A 5,898-nucleotide genomic window follows, 5' to 3' on the forward strand; every position below is an offset into this window, starting at 1 on the left:
ACCCAGATCCGTCAAACAACTGGGGGGATCTGCGAAGGGCCGCTTCAAAGCTCTTAAAGGATTAGGCGTACCGCATGATGAAGCGTTACGACTATCCACGAAGAGCTTCGCGGAACTTAAAAGGATGGGGTATAAGTTCGGGACCTCACAATCCAAACCTGAGCCAAAATCGGCCAAACGGCCACGCTCGGAGGAGACCTCACCGCAGGGTAACTCCAACAAGAACCCAAGGGTGAGTGAGACCCCCCCAACCCAACCCCAACCTTCACAACCCTACAACGAGGTCCTGAGCCAAGTCCGAGTCGGAATCAAGGACTCCAAGCCGATGAGTATCGCGCAACAGGAGTCCCTATGCAATACCATCTTGCAAAAGATTGCGACTTTGGAAATGGACGCAGGACCGAAGTTTAAGGGATACGCTTACAAGCCAGGCTGGTTGCTCATCACTTGCAGCGATCAAAGATCCAAAACCTGGCTTGAGGAAGTAACACCCTCCCTAAAACCTTGGCCGGAAGCCAACCTCAGGGTCATCCCCGAAAATGAGCTTCCCAAGCCAAAAATTGGGATGGTGTTCATTCCTGGGACGCAAGATGTCAAGCAGTCCCTTTCTCTACTCTATGCGCAGAACCAGGGTCTGCACACGGAGTTGTGGAAGATTCTCCACACCAAGGTCGACAAGAGTGGTGTCATGGTCACACTCTCTCTAGACGACGAATCTGTGGAGAACCTTAAAAAAAGGACCTAAAGGCTAACCTAGGTTTCCGCGAGGTCCAGTTTCGGCTAAAGGGCCACTCCCAGGCCCAACAGTCCGAAACTCAAAACACCCAAACCCCACCACCGCAGCCTGAAATCCCTGCAACACCCATCCCACAAACACCCGCCCGAAAGGTGCCTCCGGGCCCAAAACGGTCGGCTCCGTCCACCTCCACCACCGCCAACCCAACACCGGGACCTTCGGGGCTACAGCGGTTTCTCACCACCAGGGGAGGCAACAGGGGCAACAACCGCCCAAGGGGTAGGGGAGCAGAGGCGGCCACCAGGGGCACAGCGGTGCCCACCGCCGCGGCAAGTAGGCAAGACGACGCCAGCAGGGGTAGGGGGTGAAATTCCTCCAGGCCAACCTCCACCACGCCGTAGCGGCCACAGCGGTCGTTGAAAAAGTATTTGGCGAAAATGGCCTGGACATCGCCCTCATACAAGAACCATGGATCAACACCAAACACATGGCATCAGGTCTCAACAGAGCAGGAAAGGTACTAATCTACGAAAAAGGTGTTCGACCAAGAGCCTGCATCGTATTTAACAAAAACATTAACTTCTTGCCTGTTACAGAACTATGCAATGAAGACATATCAGTCGCGTATGTCGATCTCAAAGGGAGAGGAGCACTCAAGGTAATAGTCTGCTCCGCCTACCTTCCCGGAGAGAAGCAAGATCCCACAGAAGAACTGACTAAAGTGCTCGAGTACGCTCAGGCACAAAAGGCGGAACTCATTGTGGGATGTGATGCCAACGCCCACCACACCATCTGGGGAGCACAGGAATCAACAAAAGAGGTGAGTTACTATCCCAATTTATTTTTACTAATTGTCTGCACTTGTTAAATAATGGCAACACGCCAACCTTTGTAACTAGGGCCAGACAAGAAGTATTAGATATTACCTTCGCTACTGAAAAGGCAGCAAACTGCCTAGCCGATTGGCGCGTCAGCAGCGAAAACTCAATGTCGGATCACAGACATATTTTGTTCAGCGTTAAAGGATCAATAGACACGGTACCACTTATGCGAAGAAATCCAAAAGACACTTCATGGGAAGCCTACAAGGCAGACCTTGAAACAAGTCTAAAGGATGTCCCAAAATATGTCAAAACACCAGACTCTCTCAACATGGCGGTCAACCAAATCTCAAAAGGCATGATTAGGGCCTACGAACTAAACTGCCCGGTGAAGGAGTCAACCTGCAACAGGAAAACGACGTGGTGGAACAAAAAACTAGAAAACCTCCGTAGATCTACACGTCGCATATTCAATCACTCGACCACGCCAGAGGAATGGAAAAGGTATGGTAAAGCTCTGACTGAATATAACAAACAAATCAGGAAAGCAAAAGGAAGTCCTGGAGGAAATTCTGTGAGGAGATCGCCCAAACTCATAAAGGAGCGAGAATCCACAAGATACTCTCCAAGGCACCAACAAACTATCTCGGTCTTCTTAGGAAACCAGATGGCACATTTACGAACACAAAGGAGGAAACCTTAGAAGTACTAAGAACCACACACTTCCCCGGTTCGTATACAACCAGTAACAAGCTATTATGCGCCCAAAGGAATATTCAAATACACAGGGCACGAAATATAGACTGGAATTTGGCAACTAACATTTTTAGACCAAACAAAATTAAATGGGCACTTAGAAAGTTCCAGCCATTTAAGTCAGCAGGAATGGATGGAGTGTTCCCAGCGCTACTGCAGCACGGACAAGAACTCCTCCTCCCGCATCTGGCCAGAATATTCAGAGCAAGTTTTGCAATGGGAATAATACCAGATCAATGGACTAAGGTCAAGGTACTTTTTATACCAAAAGCAGGGAAAAAGGACTACTCACAGCCCAAATCCTTCAGACCGATCAGTCTAACATCGTTCCTACTTAAAACGATGGAAAGAATCATTGATCAGCACATTAGGACGGCATACCTGGCGGATAGACCGCTGAGTGTTAACCAACATGCTTACCAAAAGGGAAAATCCACGGAGACTGCCCTACTCGACCTGGTAGACAAGGTGCAGTCAACCCTAGAGGACAAGCAAACCGCTCTATGTGCGTTCCTTGATGTAGAAGGTGCTTTCGACAACACGCCCACAGAAACCATACTTAATGGTATGAAATCAAAGGGTGTAGACGAAACCACCACCAGATGGGTTCACAGCATGCTCTCAAACAGGGTAGCAACTCTGACGTTAAACCCGGTAGAGCATGAGTTTCATACCACTAAAGGGTGCCCGCAAGGAGGCGTCTTGTCTCCGTTACTATGGACCCTAGCAGTGGACCAACTTCTTGCAATACTGTCAGGCCAACATTATGACACACAAGGATACGCCGACGACCTTGTGATAATTATAAAAGGCCCCTGTCTATCTACATTATCAAATCTAATGCAAGGAGCTCTTAACACAATAATCAAATGGTGTAAAGAAAATGATTTGTCCATTAATCCGAGCAAGACAGTAATCGTTCCATTTACAAGGAAACGGGACCTCGGAAAACTAAAAGAACCAAAACTGAATGGACAAATAATACCATTCTCGGTCGAGGTCAAGTATCTAGGGGTCACTTTCGACCAAAAGCTGACTTGGAACCCTCACCTGAGAAACATCACTCAAAAAGCAAAGATGGCCCTGTGGTCATGCTGTCGAATGGCAGGAGCAAGATGGGGCTTAAGACCCAACATTGCTATGTGGTTATATACAGCGGTAGTGAGGCCCATAATCACCTACGCCTCCGCAGTATGGTGGGACAAAACCAACCAAACGACAGCAATACAAGCTTTAAACAGCCTGCAACGCACTGCTTGCATTACAGCAACAGGTGCCTTCTCCTCGACACCGGGGGCGGCCCTCGATGCACTGCTTGACATTTTACCACTCCCCCTGCAAGTGCAAAAGGAGTCCAAGCAGTGTGTCTACAGGATATGCACTCTAAATAGGCCAAAATGGCGCTCCCAAGCACTAGCCAAACTCAAGGCCTGGGTATTTGCAAATAAAACACTTAGCATGCCCACCGATGACACATACACAGAGTGCAACTTTACCAAACTGTACACGGTGGAAATACCTCCTCGAGACAAATGGACTAACGACCAAATGTACGTCGAAGAGGAAGCCACATATGGTACACGGATGGTTCCAAAAAAGGAAATGATGTAGGATGTGGGATCTATGGTGAGAGACCCAAGCTCAGGGCCAGCGTCAGCATGGGCAGACAGGCCTCAATCTTCCAGGCAGAAGTCTTCGCCATTAACAGATGCGTGGAGATTAACCTGGATAGAAACCTAAGACACCAACATATCTACATCAACTCAGACAGCCAAGCTGCTCTGCTGGCACTAGATTCTCTAGAGTCCAACTCAAAGCTAGTCCAGAACTGTAAAACAAACCTAAACGCACTGGCCAACTCCAACAAAGTCACACTTAGATGGGTACCAGGGCACTCCGACATTACCGGAAACGACGAAGCAGACGAACTTGCTAGAAAGGGCGCAGACACACCCCTGATCGGCCCCGAACCGTTTTGTGGAATCACAAAACGAGAAGCATATTCTCTGCTAAATAACCTGGAAAAAAGAAGGGCAATCGATGGGTGGAAGTTCGTGAGAGGACAAGAACACTCGAAAGCCCTAATAAAACCGTTCAACAGCAGATATGCTAAAGAGCTCATAGGGCTCAAAAGACACAAAATCTGCGCGGTATCCAGAATATTGACTGGACACTGCAAGCTGAACAAACACATGTTCCAATTGGGGTTGAAACAAGAGGCGACATGCAGGTTCTGCCAGGAAACGGAGGAGACTGCAATGCACATCCTTTGTTCCTGCGGTCCACTAATGTCAAAGAGAAGTATCTACTTAGGGCGGCAGGTACTGCAACCCTATGAGGTACAAGACCTTACAGCCCAAAGAATCTGGAATTTCCTGGATTCAACGGGCATAAGTAAGGATATATAACCACAAAGGGCCGTCACAATAGATCTCTCTTGGTCGACGTGACACACAAAGGCCCACTATAACAAACAATAATAATAATAATAATAAGCCCCCAGGGCAGCTTGTGGCGAGCTGAATGGGAAGTGGCGTCCCTTGGGTCCCATGCCCCCGAGAGTCGGTCAGATCCCTCCCTCCGGCTTGCCTTCATTGGCCGGCCGGAGTGAACACTGAGCAGGGGTCGCAGGACTCTCACCTCTGGCTTGCCTTAACCGGCCGTCCAGAGTGGGGTGCCAGAGCTATATGCTTGCAGGGTGGAAGTGAAATATGCATAAGACGCGAGTTGGCACAGTGGCTGTTTCGTACAGACTGGGTAGAAAGCGGCGCACACCTCTCCGCACCCTGAGCCGCTCACGAAATGTTGTCCCCTTGTCGCTCCGTGCGAGCGGCCGTTTTCGGGGACCCATATAGTGAGTTGGCGAGTCACCGCCTGCCTATTTTGTCATGTTTTGTAACATATGAGTAAGGCAGGTGCCATAGTTTTTCCAATAGCACCGGTTACGAATCCACTAGCAACTCAACATAATAGCCCGGTTTCTTTTTGTATCTTTATCTTACAATAGTTCTACACTAACCGGGGCTTGTCCTTGGGTGCATTACTATAGTGTGGACAGGGATAATCGCTGGTTTGTGTCACATTACATTTAGATTAAATTGTTCTAAAGGGCCTCTGCGCTGTTGGCTTCGGCCCCACGTATGCCTTACAAAGGTCCGGGACCCCATGGTCCCGAGATATGTAAAGAACAAACATAATAATAATACTTTTTTTTTAATTGAATTTTTAATTTTCTGTACAGTTCTACTTGACTTTTAGCTCTACACTCAATAAAATAATTGCTAACTTCCACCATAAACCATAAAACTATTTATTTGTGTACGTTACTGCAACGACATAAGGCTTACCAATAGACAGCTAAGATGTCACTGTAAAACACTTGAAAGCTTTGTAGCAGTAAGCAAATTTAAACCCAATATCCAAAATGACAAGGTTGTAATTAGGTACGAGTTCAATTTGTTGTGACTTATGATAAACATTAAGATTAAACTGACAAACAACGTCAAACTCGTAGCGGAAAAAATAATCGTCCAAGTAACCAGCCAGTATTAATACCCCTAAATACTGAAAAAGGTAAACAACCTC

The sequence above is a fragment of the Leguminivora glycinivorella genome, chromosome 5, assembly GCF_023078275.1.
Source record: "Leguminivora glycinivorella isolate SPB_JAAS2020 chromosome 5, LegGlyc_1.1, whole genome shotgun sequence".
Taxonomy (NCBI): Eukaryota; Metazoa; Arthropoda; class Insecta; order Lepidoptera; family Tortricidae; genus Leguminivora; species Leguminivora glycinivorella.